This window comes from Lissotriton vulgaris, chromosome 6, assembly GCF_964263255.1.
Source record: "Lissotriton vulgaris chromosome 6, aLisVul1.2, whole genome shotgun sequence".
Lineage (NCBI taxonomy): Eukaryota > Metazoa > Chordata > Amphibia > Caudata > Salamandridae > Lissotriton > Lissotriton vulgaris.
In genome coordinates, this window is record NC_141694.1 from 1,627,018,568 (window position 1) to 1,627,042,769 (window position 24,202).

The window sequence follows — 24,202 nt, forward strand, 5'->3', positions numbered from 1 at the left end:
AAACTATGTCTAAAAATCCATTATATAACAATGTACTGCTTCCAATGAAAGATTATTGCTGCTACAGAAAACCAACAGTGTATGCAGTAATGTTGGTTCTGTCGGGTACAACAATTGCTTTAACTCTTCATCAAAAATGAACTCAAAGAAAGAAGAACACACTTGTAATGAATGAATCAAAAGAATATATTGACAGCTTAATCACTTTTTTCTTTTTCCATTTTTCAGTTAGTGTGGTGATAACTAGGCCTGGGCGGTAAATTCCGCTCCGTTCACGGACTTTGGGTAATTTCACGTTCCGTGGAGAACGCGAAATTGCCCAAAATTGGGGGTTCCGCAACTTTGGTAAAATTTTTTGCTTGTTCGCATTCTCAAATGCGCATTCGCGAGATCTTTATACCCGAGCACTCAAACAGCGATTGCGGACAGTAAAAAAGCATCGCGAACAAGCAATTCCGCATGTTCGCGGTATTTCTGCGTGTGCGCGGAGATTTGCGTAACGAGATTACGCAAATTCCGCCCACCCCAAGTGATAACATAGTCTGGCTGTCACAAGCAATCAAAAACTTAATGAAAAACGGTGAATGAATAACACAGTTGATTAAGTGATCTAGAAGTGACAAGGTGCTGTAAGTGAGTGAACTATATACAGTGCTGTACAAAAGGTATCTAGAAATGTTCAATTCAGTAGACATCAGTCCCTAAACAAATGAATCTCCAGTCCGTCTAGGGCTTAATCTGCCTTTCACGTCGAGTGGAGAGAGTATGGTATGGATTGTACAGGCACATCAACATTTCTGCCCAGAGGAGTGCATTATTGAAGATGGAATCATGGCAGGTCTTCTTCAGGACTCGGGGGAACGGGGTGGGTGGGAACACCATGTGCAGATAAATTAATCAGACCGCAAGTATGTTGTGTATAACATGAGGCAGGAAGGAAAAGGCGGATGGCAGTGGGACCTACAAGTAAGGGTGATATTGAATGCCAATAGACGTCTTCAGAAAACCAACATTCAATTCCAAGATCATTGAGCCAAAGTACGGCCTTAACATTTACACTATAGAATTATTGATTGAGAAGTCTAAAAATGCAGCTGTGTTTGTGGAGAAGTGATGGTATTCTTCCCTCTATTATTTAAATTTGATAAATAATTTAAAAATTAAAGTATCTAGGCTGTTTATAAATTTATATAATTTGCCTCAATGGTTAAAAAGGTGGTCCTCCAAAGCACATGGGGATGCTTCTACTCCACCTTTTACATGCATCACATTATTTCTATTCACCACCTTTTACATGCATCACACGATTTCAATTCAATCAATATCAACTTACCTCACAAGGAAACCAACGGTACATCCTTTTTAAATTCAGTTAACTTTTCAGGTATGTACTCAAATGAATTTCTAAACCCCGCTTACTTTGCAGTTATTATTTTAATAAATTGCTATGTTAAACTGCTACTTTTTAAGTCTTGCTAGAGTCAGCTTTAATTCTCTGCCAGAACTTCCATAATAGCGAAAAAAGAGTATCGATTAGAGCAGCTATTCAATTTGCGTAGCTTTTTTTGTTCTAGCAAAAGAGGTTCAAAAAGTAATTCCTCAACGGCTGTACTACAGAACCTGCCACATCACAGAAGCACCCACCAGTGATGTTTTACACAACAGATGGTTCTACAGATGCAGTAAAATGTTGTTCCTAAAGTATCAGGCACAGCAACCTCCATGGCAAGGGCAATCACAGTTGACAGCATAGCAAGAACAACAGCAGCAGCTGGAACCACTTAAATCAAAGTAGGACAACAGCAGGCACAAGAATAGTAACCACAACACAGATCACGGTTTACACCACCTTAGTCAACAGCATGGATTGTCAGCAACAACCCTAGCTGCCATCAGCTGGTAATAAGGCTGGGGAAACAGGTACCTTGGATGTACACACAACAGCTGTTATCATAGACAATAATAGTTTCAAAAACTATAAGAACAACTAATAGCACAGCAGTGACTAAAGCTTCCAAAATCAACAGGGAGAAGTATAATAAACAATGCTGCAATCACCCCGAGTGGGATGGGTATGCTCAGACGTGAGTCCCATGCTCTCCATGCCACTGGAATCAAGCTATCCTGGCTGATGACGGCTGATAGCCAGAAACCGGTCCTAGAATACTTGATTCCGGTCCAGGGAAGACATGGCTTGGCAGTTCGGGCTGGGCTGTTCCCATGAGGCACAGGGTCAAGACTGATTTGCATATGGCCATGTCTGAACTGGGGTGGTGTGGTGAGCAAAATAACGATGGATTAAACCCAGATCTGTGACTGGGGTGAATGTTTTGCCATTATGCGACATTCCGTCCATCAATTGTTGTTTTTGCATTTATCACAACAGGGACAACAGCAATGACCACATCAGGGTCCACAGCAGAAACATAAAACTAGTAGCGAGGAAGAAGAAAAGGTGGTGGTATTGGATGGATTAAAAGTGATGACACATTAAAACAAGTCGACAGATGAAAACAGAACTGCGAACAAAGTGAACTTAGCATAGTTGAAGTTCTGTTTTTATATTATATTTAGGAAAAGTCCTCCTTGGTACAAGATAAGTTTTCCTTTTGGAGATGAAAAGAAAACAGACTATGAGAAATAAAATTGCCACTTGTCAACCAAAGGCGAATGTAATGCGTCTTTATTTTGCGCTTTTTGACACTTATCTATTATTTAATTGAGATGAACTTTTAAAACAATTTAATGAATAATGGACAGCAAAATCTTATTGAAAACATGTTTTAAACTTGAATATCAAAATAGATTATATATGCTTGCATCCAAACATTGGTATGTGTGTGTCGCAAGTGCCTAGCCTGGGTCTCCCCTGTGTTCAGGCTAGTCGGCAGTGAAGGAAGAGGCGACGCAAGGATGAATTAATAATTGCCACTGAAGCCTGGCGGTGTTACAGTCCGTGCAGGCGGGGGCTGCCCCTGCCTCCACAGGAGAGGCCCCTCTCCCTACCTTAAGTGCATTATGGAGCCTTGGATGTTGCAGACGACGCTCTGCCCCTCCCCGCCACCCAGCAGGGTTATAAGTGCTGCTCCGTTGGCAGCCTCTTTGCGCCTTAAATGCTATTAAGGCCCGCAGGCCCCGGCGCTCTCCTGCACCCACAGACAATGCCCTATTCACGCTGACCTGGGCCTGGCGCGGCTTTCATATGTTAATAGGGGGCTTGTTTTGAAAGGGCTGGGACAGCAAGCGTGGGTGTGGGGGGTGTGGGTGGTGGGGGTGTGCGAGTGTGTGTGCTGTGTGTGCCGTGTGTGTGTGTCTCTCTCTCTCCAGATGACCTCGGCCTCTGCTAAATTTGTATATTTTTCTTTTTTTTAAATAGGCGCAAAGTATTTAGGTTTCTGTGGTACCACTGGCACGCTGCCTACTGGCTTGTAGAGTATTATGCTATGTGAGGCCATCCTATCAGTCGCTGTATTTTTGGACACAGTGGTCTGTACTTTGCAGATGGCCACCTTTACTGTGAGCATATACGCAAACAAGGTGAGCTCTGAGAGAGTAATAGGAGAGAGGGCGTGCCACTAGAGAAACTGAAGAGGGTGGCGTAAGGGCAGTGGCTAAGGGTCTAGGGGAGTGTTCGAAGAAATATGAGGGGATTAACTGCAGAGAAGCCTAAAGGTGATGGAAGAGCAGGGAAGAAAGGGTAGTGGGTTTTGAGTAAGGGAATGGAGCGTGCTATAAGGTGAATGGTGAGATTGTGGGTAAAGAAAGCGATGGAGAAGATGTTAGGGAAAGAGAGAGTGAGAATGGAGGAAAAGGGAACCGCGAATGAGAGTAGTGAGGTGGGTGTGAAATGAGAAGGGGTTTGGAAGCGGCTGAGAGGTGGGGTGGGAGGGGGAGGCAGAAAGTGAACTAAGGGAGAACGGGACTGAGAGAAGTGAGTGTCGGTCTGCTTTGTGTGTAGAGTTGAAGCCTCTTTATGAGAGTTTGAAGTTGGGCGGCAGCAGAAGGGGAGGGGGCAGCAGAAATAAAGAGCGGGCTGTATTAAAGGTAGGGGCAGAAGGGGGAGACTCGAGCTCCAGTTAGGGAGGGGCAGAAGAAACCGAGAGAACGCCGAAGAGGGCAGTACATATGGGCAGAGCTAGGCTCCTGTCTAATATACGAGGGGGGCTCACAGCTTGGCAGGACCCTACAGGACGGGTGGGAAGCGGTAGCAGGAGGCGGGCAGTTCCCGACTTTGCACGTGATGTTTGCATACGTCATTGCACAAGGGCACTTACGTTCGAGATTGGCAAATGTGCGCCTGCATGGAGTTGTGAAGGCAACTGAACTCTATTTGGAGCTGCCTGTCGAAAGTTGCTTTTTGACAGACATGAGAGAACCAGCTCCGTACCTTCCGAATTCCCAGTAGTTCAAGTTCTCAGGAAAGTGGGAATTACTTAAATTTGTCCTACACTTACAATGCTTAAATTTGAGTGGCCCTTGCTGAAGTGTTCCTAATCAACAAATGCCTCAATAAACCAAACGTGGCCTCCATTTCATGCTCCCGCCAGCGCAAGAGAAGTGTTTCATTTGTAATCACCCTGCAGCAATTAGCATTATGCGCCGGGGGGATTGTTAAGCTCACTAACATGGTTTTCATGAAAATTAAACGAAAATCCGCTCACCCTGCCGATCATACGTACGCCATATTGGACATCGTACGAAGCTCGCATCCCCTAAGGGGGGTTAGTTCCTTTCTTTCAACGTTATTGGTCTTTACCAGAAAAAAAACCCAGGGGCACGCTTTTGAGATTGAAATGGCGGCCAGTCAAAGGCTCCGCTGGGTAAGCCCTTAGCAGAGAGCGCTGGGTACCGGGAGCCCGAGCAGCCCCTTCGCCTGGGTTCAGTATCCGGGCGACGCTGCAGATTGTGCCCGGAATATGGAAGCCGTAATGAGAACAAGCCCCCGCACGGTTATGTTAAAAGCACCTCTTGCCCGAAGCGGCGACTGTAGTGATCCGCGAGGGGGGGCGGGAACAAAGACACGGACAGCAGGAGGGGGGACGGACAGCGGGAAGGGGAGCAGGATACAACCACGCGGGACCGGGACAAGGTTAGCAATGACGAAAAACATCGGTGTAAAAAAAAAAAAAAAAAAAGTTAAAAAAAAAAAGTAAACGTCCACAATGGCCCACCTCTGAATGACGAAACAAAGGGGGCGGGGCTTAAAAAAGACAGAAACGCCCACGAATCTGCTCCAAGAATGATTGACATCATTCGCTTCCAATGGCTAGCCTCCATTTATGGAGCTAGCCAATGGAAGAGGCGGGTTCAACCCCAGTAACTGAAAAACAAAAATTCTCGAGCTGCGCGACACTGCTGCGCAGTGTACGCCAGTCGAGACCTAAAAAGGGACTGCAGCAGCAACATCTACCATAACAGAAGCAACAGCTTTAACCTGAGTAATACCTACAGCAGCAACAGGGGACCCCAGCTGCCACAATGACCAAAGCAGCAGCAACTACTACAGTTGCCAGCAAGGTACAGAACAGCTCTGACCAAAAATAAAACCACACAGCAGGTAAAATAGTAACATCTGCCGTCACATCAGGCACAACTGCATTGACAACAGTTTAAAACATGGAGAGAAAAAACAATGTTTGAATAGTCTCTACCACTAGTCATGTGCATTTTTAGTACCTAGGACTAACTGTTCTGACGAACGCCTCGCACCCGGAGTGGCCATCTGAAGTGAACTGAAACATGCAGATGCATAATAGAGTGTGTGTAAACACATTCCCTTTGATACACCCACATCAACTCGTTTTTTAAACCTATCAGAGGCACCCAACATTAAACAGAAACTGAGGTGCTCCCTTCGGTATGATCTCACAATATTAAGACCCCGCCATCGGTGAAAGCATCAAAAATACGATTGAGCCCATCCAGGTTTATAATGATTAGGATGAGATCCCATAATGAATTATGAAACCAACAGGGTGTGTGCGGCCACAAAAGAACCCATTTTGAGCACCACCTTGGAGGCTAGTGAGAGAAAACCTGGATTCTCTTCCAGTAATGAGGGTACAGGATATTTCGGGGTGATATTTAGTGATTTGGGACTCTGTATCCTGTGATCCCACCTTACAGTTACAACACCTCTAACCTTAGAGCGTGACTATGAACACTCCCTAAAACTAAAACGACTGAATGTGCATTGTCAATCATTCCACTGTTAGGCTGAGCTCTCCCGGAATTATAACTTCATCTCAGAGGTGGTATTTCGACAAAACATGAGTTCAAGATTCACATATTTCCTCTTTAAGAACGGGACTCATCTAGTAAACATGCTTTTTTTAAACCCTTTAATCCAAGGATAAACTAAAATGAGAAAGGGTCATGAGGGACCCGAAAAGCAGCTACATGGAAACAGAATACTGTCAGTCACAATTTGTCATGCCATATACAATCCATAGACAGTTAAATTAAAAGTGCACCATAGATGAACATGCCTTATGCAGCAATTTTACAATAAAACAAAAAGGCTCAGGCTTCGATTGAAAACAAAAAAATGAGTAGGATAAAAGTATATCGGCTGTTATGAATGTAAATCCTAATTGATCTTTAGTTGAGACTTAATCACTGGTAAAGAGAATGAAAATAAGATAATATACTCGCAAATTAAACTTCGACTATGATGCTAACTGACTTTAAAGAACACAATCGCAAAAATAATCAACCATTACATTCTGATCACTATCCTGTCAAATCTGAGTTAGGGCTCTGTCGGGCCTGTTCAACTGTCCTTTTCCTTAATTACCAGACTGATTCAAGGTACTTAGAAACAAACGACTATACGAATTCCACTGTTATATGTGCATATCATTAGAGCAATTCTGTAATGGTGGACACCCAAAGATCTACAGAGGAGGGAGATTCCAGTGTTTCCTTTGCATCATTGTGCTGTGCAAAAGAACAGAAGGTGTTCTCTGTTTCAATAGCATCATTGCAGACACGACATTGCTCTGAATTATGTGGAGGCTCTCTCCAGGTGCCAGTTACGGGCAGTGTCCTTTGTCTGAACTTTAAGAAAAGTGACACAGAAAATGGGGGATTAATTTAATCCAAAAAGACTTGGAATTTGGAGTCAGGTTTGGTTGCCAAGAATTAATATGTCAATGGGCCATGCAGATTGGAGCAGTTTCCCAATTCAGATGCCCAAAAACAGTGCTTGATTAGCTTGCATGAAGACAGGGCAATGGCTCTAGTGTTAGTCCACAGGTTGCTAAACCCTAGATCACTCAGACATGTTTTAATATAGTTTAACCATGGTAATATAGAAGCACCTCAACAATTTGGTATATCCTGGAGACTAATCCTATAGCTTTAGAACTCTTCTGATGACCTCAGCCGGAGCCAATAAAGGATGTGCTTTATTTTAATCTGGGCTTCTACAGGTTTCAGTTTGAGGGTCATTCTTATTGGGACGAGTGGAGTACTCTGTGGGAGTCTCAGAATAGTAATCTGAAAGTTTTAATGTTGGTGAATCAACTAGTTAAAATGACCAGGTTTACTGAAGCAGAATAATACATGCAGTCAATGAACATTCGGGGTCCTGGAGTTAAATTTTGTCCAAGCTATATTCCACAAGGTTATAATTATTTTATCTGGAGTAAGAGTACCTTTTCTCTGGGAACCTTCATAGGTACTAATTACAATTGCTTCATTAAGAGGCATTACTTGAGAAATGCTTGGATAATCACTACTTGTTGTAATGCCTTCAGTGGCCAGAATGTCTACATGGTCATTGCTGGTCGTACTCTGAAGGATAGTTGGTCTAGTCAGTTTCCACACACTAGCGGGGATTCTTCATCATCTTCTTTTGGCACTGAAGTGGTCGGAGGCAGTTGGCTTGAACTGAATATCGGAATTTGGTGGTGGGCTAGTACAGGCATCTGGCGCCAGAAGCCCATTGGACAGTGTGACTGATTTCAATATTAAAAGTAGCAAATTTTGTCTTGAATGGAGTGTAGCTTTATGCACGTCTGGCTTAATGAAATCCTTGAACTGAAGAACCTCTCATTCAGTGCACTGCTTTGTTAATCCAGGAATTCTCCCTTTTTCTGGACAGGAGAGGAAGTTTCCGAACATACTGAGCATCCGACCGGTTATAAGCTATTCCCAGGAGGATAGAATTTAACCTGTAACTGCCATCCTCAATTTTGTCCAGCTGCTAGGCTGCAGAAGGGGTATCTTGTGGTGGCATCCTAGATTGTTGAGATCGGGGAATGTTGTGAAGGACCATGAGTGGGGGTGGGCCTTTCCGATACTGGGTACATCGCCTGTGGAATATTTGTTGACTTTATGAGTGATTACGTAACTGCTAGCAGGAGATCCTAGACTTACAATAGCTGCTGTACTTTGCCAACAAGAGGTGGTGTTATGCGTGCATTAGTCTTTGCCCTCCTATGTCCTGTTTGCGTGTTTTTTTCTACCTCCGCCACCTTCCTCAACTCCAGAAGTTTCCCATAGATGGGAGAGAAGGCTACTTCTTCCATTGACTTTATTTGGTACAATATTTGATTTGTGTATTTAGTGTAGTGTCTGAAGTGTGGATTTTAACTCTGATCTCAGATTTTAACATACTGATCATTTGTCATAGCTCTTTGACATCCCCCTTGACAGAGGGGCCGGTATGATTTAAGATTTCACTTTGGGTAGCTGGTTTCGCTTCAGATATACTAACCATTGCAGAGCAAACAATTGGGGGTTCATGTGGTATACAACTGCAATGTGATCCCTGAGCATTAGGATTCTCTACAACCCCTGCCATCTGCATCAGTACTACTACCTACTTGAAGAGAGGGAAATGAAGTGATTTTTTAAACAGCTTAGGATTTTTGTTTGTAGGTTGTGAGCAAGTGGGAATATCAGAGTATTTGTTCGACCTCTTCAATTAAGTTATTTCACATAAGGTGCAATTATTTTGTAGACAAGTGGATTGCTTATTTTTTTGCACTAAGAGTCCTCCTGTTGGTTTGTCGCCTAGCTTTCTTTTGCCTATTTTAGGATCAACCTATTGGCTTGACTAATTAGGATTGGTACAATTTACCCTGCCTTGGCTGCAGACAGTAGAGTACACGGTCTAGTTCTGGGTGTAGATACAACTTCTAGGCTATTGAACAGGCAACTTAGAATTAAAAAATTTTTTAAACTAATTCAGCTATGGGTATTTGGTTACTTTATTGGTTATTGCGAAACAATACAATCACAATAAAAACATCTAATGAAACTTTTCAATACACTACTGCAGGACAGACAGTCCCATTTAAAAATATATACTTACTACTTACAGAAATGTATGGCTACTATTTCACAAATATTGCCATACGAAATCTATCGAACAAATTACTGGTTGTAGATCTGAGCTTTTATAAGGACCTCTGTCCCTAGTTATAGCAAACTAGAGAAACCGCACGTGCCGCCTTACTCATTTAATCATGCTTGGTGATTATTAAGAGATGATCCATATACCCAAAAGCAAAGTAAAAAGAGGTAATACAGTACCAAAATATATAGATCATATTTTTGCATAGGACAGACATTACCTCAACGAACATTTTCCAGTTACAGGAAAAACAAGGACTAAAAAGAGGGGCCCATCTTAGCCTCAACCGGGCTGCGCTCCGGGGGGGCAACAGCAAGAATTTACATGTGCCCAAGCGGCGCAGAACAGCAGCACCCACCTCTCATCCTACTGCTGTTGGTCCTTGCAGTAAGCTCCTGTAGTAGTCCTGTGCTGAGTGTAGCACCAATAGTGATTTTGTGTGCAGCTAAGTTGCACTCCCATCTCTTGCCCCAAGGCTGTTGGTCTTTGTAGTGAGCTCCTTCCTTACAGCTCCCAGCTGTAGCCCTGCCCCAGTAAGGAGTCAAACCGGCAAACAGTAGGCTCCTCAAGCCTAACCTCGGCCTCTTCTGTACTCCGCCGGGGACCTAGTGCACCAACCGCTTTGCTACACTTGACTGCACAGCAATGGCTATTTTGCAAAACAGCACTGCCTACAACTGCTGCAACTCTGGCTAGCTCACTGGCACTCACTGCAGCTTCCTTGCCGTTCACAGTCCCACAAGTCACTCAGTAGGAGAGCACCACGGACTGCTCAGGGCCGCTTTAGTCGAGGGGGGCGTGGGGGGGGGGGGTCACCCATGCACAAGTCAGCCCAGAGGGTGATCTGGTCCAGGGACACCAGCTACTCTGCTTTATGAGGGAGCCGGTGACAGTCACTTTGTGGAGCAGTCAGTGCTTGCCCCATGCAAACAAGGTAGGCAGTCCCGCCCTGTGAGCTTCTGCAAAGTTTAGAGGCTCAGGTTGCGCTTTGAACGGAGAGACGAAGAGATTGGAGGAGCCCTGGCGTGAGTCTGCTAGAATATTGTTAATCCTGCTACCAGACGAGAAACAGTATGAAGAGGAAGAACATGCTGGAAAACTAACAGCATAGTCAGCAAAAGAAACAAGGTACAGGAAAGAAAAGTAGTTCAGCAATGCAGGAGACATTTTTTAATAACAGATGTACACCACACAGATCAGATCATTTCCCACCTTCGAATTAATAAATTCAAGTTTTGTTTGACTATCTCCTACTTTTCTGAAAACATGACGTCCTCAATCTCTCACAGACATTTCAGAAATAATAGCTTGTCTTCAAAAGTAGAAAGACGTGAAATGTTGGATTGCCCTAGAAATTTTTTTATAAAATTTTCAACAAATGCCTGGCCCTTTAAACAAAAGGTCAAACGATCTAGTAGCAGGTAGAGACATTTCTCTTTCATTTAAATCTGGGTGCGGTTTTCCTTCCCAAAATCTGAAAAACCGAGAAACAATCTGGCCTCTAGAACTGTTAAACAGTGATTATAAAACATTTGCCAGCATTTTAGCCAACAGGCTTGCATCTCAGATTCTCTCAGTCATCCAACCAGGCCAGAATGAGTTTATTCCAATCATAACATTGTTACCAACAACTTCTTGTAAGTTGTAAATTATCACTACATGAAGAAGATAGCAGTAGTTGTTGTGCTACTGGAGGCAGAGAAAGCATTTCACCTTGTGGATGAGAACGCCCATTTGTTATTTTGTAAAGGATGGGTGAGCCTTCCTATCTCACGTATATAGGATCCCTCCACATTCACACTGGTAATATTAATCAAAATCTGTCGTTCAAAATGCAAACCCGAACGACCTTCAAAAAGTGCCCACTATCACCTGTTCCTTTCTACACCTTCAGAGAACATCTCGTCATGGTCTTGTATTTGGCTTAAATTCTTCCGGTTTCACTTTACGGCAAAACAAATTACGTAGAAAACATGTGTCTGTCCCTAAAGCTCAATCCTGGAAATGTCAACTCCTTCCACAATTTAATTCAGGTGGCTATCAGATCGATACAGGGAGGTCCCAGGTTTTAATAAAATCCTTTTGGCCATACTTCTAGATGGGATGCGGATGAGCTATTTGCAACACCCCAAGTGATACTTAGGAATCTGGTTCTCTGATAAAAGTATTGATCAATATAATGATATCCCATTAGCAGGATGACAGAGGGTGGTCTTAAAAAATGGAGACCGCTTCCAAACCCTATTATGAGCTAGCTAGTTCCAATTTGGTCTCATTTTATACCACCCACTGCTATCTACAGGCAAAATATTTCAGTACAAGACCGCACTATTTATCATTTTATTTGGGACAGGAAAACAAAACACGGATTAGTTTAAACAATAGTACATGCCTACGAGTGAGACAGCGATAGCTGCACGATTAGCTGTACTCAATTTAAGATGCTTTTATGAAGACTTGTACTGTACAGAATTTCATCCCCAAGATGAAATGTACTGTTGTGATAAGTTTGCACATACATTTGAAGAGCTGCATACCTAAATATACCCCCTTCTCCAAAAAGGGACAAAATCCATCAAGTGAGATAATCTTTGGATGGCGCACTAAAAATAATAGCAGCGTTGTGCAATTATACAACATTGCTAGCATTCAAGCAGAAAAGAACTGGAAATAACTGTAGAGTGTAGCCTCCTGCTTGATGAAACAAAACACACAAAAATAGTTAAGGCAAAGGATATGAAGTCAATAAGAGTTCTGTCTGACTAAACTCCAGTATGGTATTCTGTGAAAGAAAAGGATGGCCAAGCAGGAGAAGTCTCGCCACATTAGCAAATCTTTAGTTATATTATTTGCCATTCCATAAGGGACATGAAAGAATCATGAGAAACAATGGGTAACCTCTTTTCCACTAATCAACTGTTTTTATTGCTGGAAATGGAGGAGTAGTGGGGTGGAAAAATAAAACAATCACATTTGTATCTTTCATCAATTAAAGTGAAACCACTTAATTACATTATGGAACAAGCTTTGGCAAAGCAAATATGTCTTATCCTTGGCACCTACTGGCTTTGTTGATGGTTTTCAGCCGTACAGCATTCCTGGGTGTAGTGCAGCAGATGTAATACAACATGACTAAAATATATATATTTCTAAACTATTGCATCAATCTGTAGGCACGTGCCTATAAAAGTGAGATGGCCTTTTTATTTGCCAATCCAACTTGGATTGGCAAAGAAAACATTTTTTTAAACCTAGTGTTTTTGGGGAAATCTGGTGGTAGTGAAAGCAACACGGGCATTGGGGGGTGCGGGTAGAGAACACGGGGCAAAGTAGGTGGGAGGAACAACACAGTCAGGGTGCAGTAGCAATGAAACCAACCAATGATAACCAAGGAATTGTCTCCAAGCCCAAGGCAATCTAATAATACGTCTCGCAACAGACACCGCATGAGCTGTCCAGTAGGTGAAGCTTAACAACAGCAAAGCAGCATTATTGATTACACCTTCTTGGGGAGCAAAAATCTATAATTTTCTATTCTCCTTCCTCAGAGGCAGCACTAACTTAAGGCAAATGTCGTTTTATTCTAGTTGGATGCTTTATTGTACAACTGTACTGCACAATAAATTAGGAAATCCAAATCTAATAAATGTCTGAGAAGAAAAACATTTACGATACAAGAGGCCAGCTGCACATTGCTTGGGACTTGTCCATATATGAAAAAAATATTAGGGCGATAACACAATTTTGGAAGGAAGTATAGGTGTTCAACTCTATCTCATTGATTGATCTTTGTATATAGGTAGATGTGTGAATGAGATACTACATTCGTTTTAATGGCAATGTTAGTGGTCCCAGCATTATCAATACAGAACCAGAAAGAGGCAGGCTGTAGGGCATTACCAAGCTGCTTTTACAACGCAAGATAAGTCTATGAAAGATAAGTTAAACCTGTATGTATGTGAATATATAATATATATAATTCTTTTTTTATATATTTCAGGTTTTTTCTTCTTTGGGGGTAAGTGCCCCCCACACCAAACTAGTCTTAACTTACTCCTAAGCTTTCCTTTACCAATACGAAGTCGCAAGCCCTAGAATTACTCATACCTCCCTTACCACTAATCTACCCTTAAACCCCACAGTTACCATTACCTCCCTTTACCACTGCCCCAAAACTTTGCCACTTACCCTAAAATGACCTCCATTTGCAAAATATTTCAATTATTTCAAATATATATTACTATGAGTGGTTCAGGCATGCCTATAAAAGACAGCTTGGTAAAAGGTGTTTTCTGAAAGAAGCTTACCCTCCTGCGGTCTGTTTACAGAAAAGGACTAGCATGGGAAAGCGACTATTTTTTATACTCCAGAAATGAAAACAAAATCTAGAGAAAAGAATGAACTATCAAGCATCATAGTAATGCAAAATAAATATGATAGTGCTTAAAGACTGAAGATACACTGGCTTTGAAATCTCTTTGATCTGACTGTAATGATGAGACAATTTACTGAAGATCAGTCTGGTTTGACATGGACTAAAGTAACATGCAAACTAATCTGTCAGGTACAGAAGAATATGAACTTCTTGAATATGCTATAAGCCTGGATGCAAGAGCTTGTACTGCAAGTAGTCACTAATGTAACCTTTTAGAAATCCCTCCATTTAGTAAGGCAATACTAGACTTTTTTGATACTAATGTACGCCATTTTAGGAAATGCATGTCTCTCCCTATCCTACCTATGAAAAAGCATCAATAATTAAATTTGGGTCTTAAATTGTGCATTTTCTTTCACACAGCTTTCAAGCCAGCGCTCATGAAATTGCACTCAAGTTACTGAAGTCTCTCCAAAAGAGCTGCAGTCTTTTATTTTGTGCTCTTTTTGTTGACCAACAATCATCATAATCACACATTTTAGGCTAGGATATGAGCATCCCAGGCGTTACAGGCACTTATTTCATATTTGGTTTTAAAGTATGCCTCTATTACAACTAACTGATTTTTTTTTTAAATCAATTTATTCGACGGGCAGTCTGTAGTTTTCATCTGTTATTATTTGCCTTGGCTATTGAGATGTAAATAGATGCATGGTTAAAGAATAGTAATAAAATTCAAGTCTACCTCATTTGAGCTTTTATTTGATAATAAAAGATCAACTCTCGACTGGGAATTGTGTAGGATTTAGGAGACATCCTGACAATAATCAGCCAACCTCATTGATATTAAACACCAAAAGTGATATGTTAAACTCTTACAACATAGCTTGGAACTGGTTAGATGAAAAAAAGTATCATGTTGGACTCACAGTATGGATTTGGAAAAGTGGGAAACGGCAGAGCAAGCATTCTGCCAACCCATCGTTATTTTCAAATTTGATAGAGATCAAAAAAAGGTCCATTTATCATGAAGTACCTGGATTCATAAACCGCTTGTAATAAAATATGGGAACGCTTGTAGTCTACGCATGAGGCAGTGCCAGAGGACTTACTAGGAGCCAGAAGGACCTCAAAAAGCTTCCACATTAGCTCAACTACAATCTGGCATCAAAGATGAGAGAAAGCTATTCAGGGGGCTGGATCTTAAAAGGTAAACATGATGCACAGGATGTGTCAGAGTGCACATATCAAAATTCGAAAATATTTCCTAAACAACAAAAAAAAAGCTGAACTCAAGAACTGGTCATGGCTCTGTACAGTCCATTAACTGATATATTCCTCAATGTTTCTACCACTAAAAACAAGAATTGCTGGGGAACTATTGTCAATCCTGTAAAATGCATCTATCCAGAACTAAAATCAGTATACAGAATTTGGTAAACAGTGTTTCCTGTTACTATCAATTAAAGCCATTATTAGAAATATTCGAAAGGTTAGGTAATTGCAAGTTAATAGTCTACCAAGATGCTCAAAGTTATTTTAAATTTGCAAGTGGTGCTCTTATTTAACATTGACTGGCATTTGTCAAGAGCACTTCATACCACATGATCAACAACAATTTAGAATGGACCCGGAATAACAAAAGAGCATTTCTTGGGGGGGGGGGGGGTTGGAGAATCATATTTGGAATCCATAGAAGGCAGCTGGGTGCCAAAAAGCGTGTTGTACTAGCATTTGTATATCACTTACCTAACCGAGAGGCCTAAAGGGCTTTTGGTCACTGTAAATAGCTACTTTGTTCATTATGTACAGTAGTTAGTTGGCTTTTTCCCCCCTTCTTTTTAGAGTGATCTAAGTGACAAAGTTTTGTTTTCATGATAAAAGGTTTGTACGTGTGCTCCAAGTTGTTACAGCAAACGTGTACCTGCATGATGTGGAGAGGTGTTTGAAGGATAGGCACTTTTTATTGCACCCAATGATTATCTTATCAGATTTACAACTTTAGGTTACTACGCAAGTCCATATGAAACAGGGCTGTGTCCATAAAGAAAAACAAATAGCAGAACGTCTTCATAATTAATGACATGAGAAAGTCCTATTGGGAATCTGTACATAGGAGCTTGCAGAAAAATTAGCAAAAGACAAAGTAATGTACTTACATTAAAACCAAGTTACTCAGTCAAGAGAAACATTTTGATGATCTTATTTAACCATTCAGCGAAGTGGCATTTTTTACCGGAATGTTTGGCTACTAATGCTAGTACATGCAAAACAGTTGAAACAAGAAACAGGTGTGCAATGCTCTGTCTGGTCGAAACAAGAAACTCTTAAGCATTATGCAAAAGGATATTGATAAGTACAGCATTAAGTGGTAATTGGTTAATAATTTAGGACTTGAATATACTCTCTCCAGTTGCATGTGTGCACAAGACCAGCCGACAGCCACTGGTTTCAAACTGTACATGTAGTGCATAGGTAAATGTGTTTATCAAGCAGGAGTCAAAGCAAATCCCATTTGGCGGTGTAATTATGAAATGCGAAGGTAACTCAGTTTTAGGGCAAAAAATTAAATGCCTTATGAATACGCTGTGCGATGTTGAGACATATCGGAATATTTGTTCTTAAAAACGCTAGTAGTACTTACTAAATTTTATTAGGTGGTTATAATTAGAGATGAACATTGTTTAGAAGAATATCAGCAACTACTTCAAATTTCATACAAGCAAACTATATAAAAAAGTCAAATACAGGAACACCCAAGTTGGTGTTTTACCAACATTACTTATTTTGATCCATTGCCAGTAACTACGTACTCGGGCAATACAAACTGTGTTTTCGGTTAGGTTTGAAAGTGATAACACCACTCCAACCCCCACTCTTCCATCAAAGTCCTACCTGTATATATTTCCTCTAGGCACTTGTTTCAAGTTTCATCAATGAACCCTTCAATTTATGAAATTCAAGGTAGTTGTAAAAGACCAGCTCAAATGACATGCCGTGCATAATATTTGTGGCAGATACTTCACTTAGCTAGAGCTCTTATTCTTTTTCAAAAATAGATAGCTGCCTCGTCTCCCCAAATTTTAGCACTTCGGAATTTTAGAGATCCTAGAGTTTCCATTCCCTGCCCACTTCGTTCAGCCTTCAGGTACCCAACTTACTCACTTATCCATGAGTGCTCATAATAATAGCAGTATCGAGGCAGTGCATATCGGTTAGTCCTATTAAACTTCTAAGCAGCTTTGGTAGGAATGTTCATCAGGAAGTAATGGCTATTTTGTCAATGCAGACAGACAAACGAAGGTTATGGAGTGGTTGCCATTTCCTTTTGGGTATGATATAGCTTATCAAACATCTATCTCAATCTCTCCTCTAATTTATGTGCAGTGTGGCAAGATGTTCACCACATGGAAGATATGATTGGGGTGCCGCTCGTGACAGACTCCCAGCTGCTGACAAACCGGGGATTGGAAACTGCATTTGGAGGAAAACGCCGGCTTGGGGCATTACCATCGGAACAGCGAGGACCAGGTAGCATAGCCATCGGCCGCACCTGGGTCCTCTTCCCGCCACTCCTCCCTGCTCTTCTTAGCGCCTCGCGGCCCCCGCTACGCGGGAGCCGCTCGTGACAGAGACTCCCTGCTACTGACAAACCGGGGATTGGAAACTGCATTTGGAGGAAAACGGCGACTTGGGGCATTACCATCGGAACAGCAGGACTGCGAGGACCAGGTGGCATAGCCATCGGCCGCACCTGGGTCCTCTTCCCGCCATACCTCCCTATTAAGCCACTCCTATGTGCGCGCACGCGGGACACGCCGGGCCCGTTTTAGCCCGGACCGGGCCACCCCTCTTGTCTTTCCCCGGAACTACTGTAGCTACATACTTGTGAGTACCTTTTCCTCAGCGAACGCTTTCTTTTTATTTATACTAAAGCACACAATTGTAACATGGCTGCACGGGAGTCCAGAAGTAAAGGACTTACCAATAAACTTACTGGAACACTGGATGATTTTATAACAAGAACTAATCTAGCAATCGACCAGGGTATTAGGCAATTGGAACGCAGGGTGTCGCAGGATCTAGCTATGCCCAAAAGATCTTCCTTGGGGCACCTGCCGAACGCCCAAACACCAGAGGTAACCAGGGATATAAATATGGATAATCCACATATGGTCACTGATCAAACCACTGCTCAAACTGGCTCACCTAGACAGGATCTGGCTCAAACTCCTCCAAATACCCAACCGATCCATCAGGACTCTTCAGTGCAATTGGACACATCCACCCTGGGAAAAACCCCGGAGAGACCGATTAGCCGCCAGTACTATGGTAACCATAGGGATGCAATTCCTAAGAAAAAGCAGCCCATTGTAAAAAAGATTAGATTTAGATCAGTCAAAAGACACAGAAAACATGTAACTCCACCAAGCCCAAAGGACGTTGAGACGCAAAGCCTAGCTGCAGTACTCGACCCACCTATGCAGCTGGGTAATTTTGATGAAAAACGTGTCAGGCACAGGTCCTTCCAGGGAAGAACTATTGACATGGGAGGACTGCCTATGCACGAAAGTAATTGCACAATTGAGTGCCATACTACATCCACTGGAAGAAAGACTTGCCAGTATTGAAAGCTAACTATTTAACTTTGAACAAGTAACAGTGGCCACCTTAAATAGTTTGGTTAAGAATGCACTAGTTCAGGGCAATAGGAATCAGTCAATAGAAATGAGAGGAGTTGCGACGCAGGAAAACCTTGCCTCATCTGTGATAAAACAAGTTGCCGTTAATCCCATTGAACTCACGGGGGGAGCAAATGTATTGCCAAATTTATCGGGTGGCGGGTTTAGGGCTGCCCAGCACATAGTGCCCAGTGGTGTAGGAGGAGTACAGATTGACAATACCTCTCACGAAGGGCGAGCCACTTTGGATGTAGGTACAAGTAAAAGAACTCTAACTGATCCCCAAGTGGACTTGCCACCTGAAGTCAGTCCTTATTTAATTGTTCTTACAGAGGTGCCAGAAATTAGAACGCCAAATGTTGAATCATACTCAACTTTAAAAAAGAAAGTTATTCACTGGCTAAATGCGTATAGACCCCTCCCGAAACACATGAGTACTGAAATATCTATGGTCCGAAGGGTGGGTTGGGTAGGGCGTACTCCTAAAACCCTAACTGGCGATTGTATATTGGTCAATTTCAGAGACCCATATATTACAGACTATATATGCAACTGGAAATCAGCTAGCGCAGGCACAAAGATAGAAGTCAGACCTCTTTCCTATTTTTACCCTAGTAAACAACTGAGAAACCCTGATGAGGGCTGGTCCCTTGTATCTCACCGTCGAGCGGCGAGGGGAGGGAAGAACTGGGATGGCCACCAACAATTCGTTCAGAATCAGATTCAATGTTATCATAGGTTTAGTGGCCTGGACCAGGTCGACTGACTCACTAGGGTCTACCGGGATATACAAGATGAGGCCCAGACTAATTGTGTGGTCGTTGAGGATGGCCAGACTGTGGTGGAGAAAGAGGAGCTATGTAAATTGCCAGGAGCACAGATTTCCCCAACAGGGACCCCCAGAAGTGGTAACACGCATAATCTGGATAGGACAGTTGTTGATTACTCATCAGTATTGTCCCCTCCTACCACTGGAGTTTATCGTCTAACGGGGAGAGCCAATACCACAACGGATCGTACACGGTCCAGTCTAGGGAATTCAAAGTGTATGTCAAGTCTATCATGGAACGTGGCAGCCTTACCAAACAAACTGGCCTGCCCAGAGTGGAGCACCTTTGTGGATGGCAGTGATATATGTGTATTTCAAGAAACCTGGGCTAGGGAGGATCAATATAGAGTAGGTTTTGCAGCATATAATATTCCCGCACGGTGGGGAGGCAAGGGACGGCCATCTGGTAGCCTGACCATCTGGGTTGGCCTACCCTTGGGCTGTTCGGGTGAGATTATCCCGACACACTCCGATAATATTCAGTGTGTTCTCTTGTCCTGGCAAAACCTTTACAAACTTGCCATCTTAAATGTCTACTCACGACCGACAAGTGTGGTAAGCCAGTCAAAAACCATTGAAGAGTTATCATTCTTCCTTGGCTCCCTTGGCAGGAACATACACCGTTTGGTCGCTGGGGACCTGAATTGCCTCTATGAGCCACTTAATGGTCTAAATGAGGGAGCCTTGATGGGCGAAGATGAACCCTGGGGAATTCCGCCTTGCCAGTCCCCACACCCGAAGTCGTGGCCCCCCTCTGGCCATTCAAATCACGACCCTAACTAACTCTGAAAAATTCTATCAGGGCTTGCAACGGTCGTATGCCATCTGACATCCCTTCAAAGTGCACCTTTAATAAAAGGGGCCATGAGTCAAGACTGGACTACATTATGGTGGAGGCATGCTTATATGTAAATGTAAATGTAGGTATACTTATATAGCGCGACCTGTCACCACAAAGGGCATCCTGGCGCTTGCCTAGGGAACCCGTCCTGGTATTCCCCTGTGAGAGGCCCCGGCAGGGTATCCACAAGGTGAAAGCCCGGCATCCCGCCGCGAGGGGCCGTTGTGGAGATTAAGCAAGCTATTGCCCAGAGTCGCAGAGCGTGAACCCGTGAGTCGAGAAGGCACCGGAGCGAGAATTATCGAGACCGTGGAATTTTTAGCCCAAGACCCGCCGAGGCGGGGAATTGAACCCTGGTCCAGGGCCGATCTCAGCTTCTGGGTCTGCCGCCTCTAACCCCTGAGCCACACTTCTCTCTTATGGCCGAAGGTCGTTGATTCCGAGGTACTGTCTAGGATGGACAGTGATCATAACGCACTGGGCCTGAGGATAGAGTGCCCACGGCCCAAGGCGAATGGAAAGGAAATAGCCCTGGATGCAGTAGAAGGGTTGGTCATAACCAACAACAGGCGCAGAATTAAGTGGGATAGACTGGTTGTATCACGAGATGCATTACCCAAACTATATAGTGCAGTTGTACCTTTCTTTGAGATGGTGGGCTCTTTAATTTCTCAGCCCACGGTACCAGATTTTAACGATAACATGCAGTGTGTGCACCGGGATCTAGTAGCTTGTTTAGCAGAATTTCTTAATCCCCCGGGCTCCAACAGGAGGCGTAGGGTGCCAGTTTCTTCGTGGTACAACACCTCTTGTAGGAAGGCAAAATCAGAGCTTATCGGGGCCCTTAAAGATGGGAGAGATAAAATAATTATTCGCTCCCTAAGATCACAATACAAAGAAATAATGAACCATGCCAGGAAGGAGTGGGACATGGATAAATGGTCCAATCTCTCCTCCTCATTAGATGCTAGAGATGCACGTAGATTCTGGGCTATAGTCAATACAGGGTCAGGAGAGCCCAGACCCGCAGTTGAACCCAATATAGAGGCGGGGGTCTGGGAGCTCCATTTTAAGTCCCTGTACGCAGTAGCTGCATATGTAGAGAGTCCACTGGTAGATACATCCAAACCGGGGGAAGGTGAGGAGCATGAATTCTCAGTCGAAGAAGTCTCCACTGCCATAGGGCAATTGGCCATGGGTAAGGCCCATGGCCTAGACAGGCTTCCCGGTGACTTATTCAGGGATCAACCGTTGATTTGGGCCCCTTGGTTGGGAGCGGAGATTGTCCCAATCTTTAAGAAGGGCTCTCCTCTGCTTCCAACCAATTACAGGCCCATTAGCCTCATAGACTTACCTCAAAAAATCTTCTCTCGACTAATTCTGGATTGTTTGCAAGAGTGGATTGAGGAGCATGATATCCTCAGTCCCTACCAGGCTGGATTCAGAAAAAAAACATCTACTGTGGACCAGATCTTCCGCCTCATAATGCTATTCTGGAAGACGGCAATACTGGAGGGTGGCAGCCTCTATATGGTCTTCGTGGACCTTCGGTCCGCGTTTGACCTTGTACCAAGGTGCATACTGTGGGGCAGTGCTCTTGGACATGGGAGTTCCAAACGCGATATTGATGGTACTGATGAGACTGCATACACAAAACTATGCACAGGTTAGATGTGGGAGGGAGGGGTTGCTATTGTCCCGGTTTCCAGGGGGGTCAGGCAGGGGTGCGTTTTGGCACCCACCCTGTTCTGCCTTTATGTGAATGGTGTCATATCGCACCTGGATGCAGTTCCCGACAACGATGCACCCAGATTGGCAGGCAGGAGGGTGCCAGCGATAATGTTTGCGGATGACACCCTTCTGCTTTCCAAGTGCCCTATGAGGATCCAGCGTGTGCTGGATGGATTTATTGACTTTTGCCATTGTCGCGGACTGGAAGTCAACGCCGATAAGACTAAATGTATGATTTTTAGTCTTCCGGCACTCACCCGCCCAACACCACTCCTGGGCACGGTCACATTGGAGATGATACAGAGTTTTCAATACCTGATGGTGACTATCAATGAAAATCTTTCCCAGGGTCCCCAACAGGTGAAATCTCAAATCAAACTCTTCCAACTAGTGGGTGGTATTCTTAAAAATGACAAAAATGACAAATACATCCACATTCAAGCGAGTGAGCCCCGCACTGGAGATATACAAGGTCAAGGTGAGGGCATCGGCCCTCTACGGTGGGGAACTTTGGGGGCACTCCTGTAGACTGGAAATTGTTAATGGAGAGAATAGGTTTATGAGGCAGTTATTTGCACTCCCACAAAGCACTCCTCTCCTCCCATTGAGATCGGATTTAGGACCGAGTTTTATCCAGGATGAGCTAGCCCTGAAACCTTTAAGGTTTTGGCACAGGTTATGGATAACCCCAGAACTGTCCAAGTACAGGCTTGAACTAAAGGATGTGCTGTGTCATGGTAGAGCGGAAAAAATTCCCTGGCTAGTATTCGTGAAAAACGAACTAGGGAAAATGGGACTATCGGACCTCTGGTATGATCCAGCACGGGCATGCAGGGGGGTTTCTGGTAAAATGCTTGTGAAGTCCTTCATGGATTACAAACAGAATATATGGCTGCATGACTCCAAAGCTGGCTCTTTGACAACAACTTTTATAACACTCAAACACTCTTATGCCTTTGAGGAGTTTTTGTATGTTATTTATCCAGTAGGAGCAAGGAAGCTCTATATCCAATGGAGGCATGGTACATCAATAGGGGCATTTGTGGGTAAGTGGTCGTCTTCCACGTGTAAATCATGTCCTGGATGTGGCGCGACCAAGGAGGATGAACTGCACATGCTCTTCTGTCCCGCTTATAGAAAGGCCAGAAAGGATTGGCTAGTACCCCTATGCAAGAATATGGGATTTGATAAATGCTCTGTCGCATTGAGAGTCTTTAAGACCAACACATCACCACAAATAGTGTTTGCACTCTTTAAGTTCCTTTTAGCAATGTGGTCCAAAAGATGTTCCCTTATCACAGCGGTACACAGGGGAGAATCTACACATTGATTGCATAAATTGAATGTTAATCTGCTTTTATGAAATGATACTTTTATCCTTTTTTGTCATGTACACTGTTTTTAACTGTAATCTTTTATGACTGAAAAACGTCGAAATAAAGATCCAATGAATGAATGATTGGTTTGCAGAAGATGCCCAATTACATATTCAAGTGTTCTATTTGCATGATTGGAAATGTTTTCTTCAGAGACTTCACACTCAACAGAATTGGACAGACCTTTACCATCAGACCCAATATAGCTAAAACTGATTTTCTTCTCGCTCTAAACAAAAAGTCTTAGTAAATGTGGTATAGCAAACTATACCACATTTGTCACGGCTGAAAACCACTTTTTTCCCCTCTGGATGCCACTCTAACACTGCAATGGTGCATCTGGAAGACAACCCAGCCAGCTACAAACAAAGAAGCGTTTTACCCTCTTAAATACGGTAGCCGAACACCACCACAGAAACAATACTAGGGTTAATTTATACGACGGACTGATAAAGTCTCAAAACACACCTGTGCCAAATAGAAACACCATGGATGGGACCAAGCTTCAGGACACTTCATGAACTGGTGTGAATAGACTAGTATCGCTGAAAAGCCCCTTACACCGTGTAAATGAATAAAGCTATTAAACACCGCTAGGTAAAAAACAAAAACAAATGGCTGCTAGGTGACAAAGACTCGTTATTGTCTTTCGCCAGCGGGAATAGATAGATTAACTAATATGTGCCGACATCCAAGATTACGGAGAAGATATTGTGTGGTAAAAAAATAAATTAAAAAAATTAAAAAAAATAAAACCCTTACGTTAAGGGACAAATGGGAATAGGGGAAAGTTAAAAAAAAAATACATATATATACTCAGCATTTTTAGGGATAGATTTCTGTAAGAATAGTTTGTTTCCCGAAATGATTAGCAACGACTGCAAGCACGTACGTGTATAATTAGATTGCACCCTATTCTAACACACACGGTAAAAAGCACTATTTGAGGGAGTTTACCTTCAGTAGTTACACCGTGGTTTTAAAATGTGCTCATAACCGCTTTA

General features: G+C 43.0%; 1 protein-coding gene across 2 annotated transcripts in view; it reads right to left on the reverse strand.

Annotated features, from left to right (window-relative positions):
• Positions 1-24,202, reverse strand: part of PPM1B (protein phosphatase, Mg2+/Mn2+ dependent 1B) — a 183,418-nt gene that overhangs the window by 128,095 nt on the left and 31,121 nt on the right. The gene's annotated exons all lie outside the window — the stretch shown is intronic.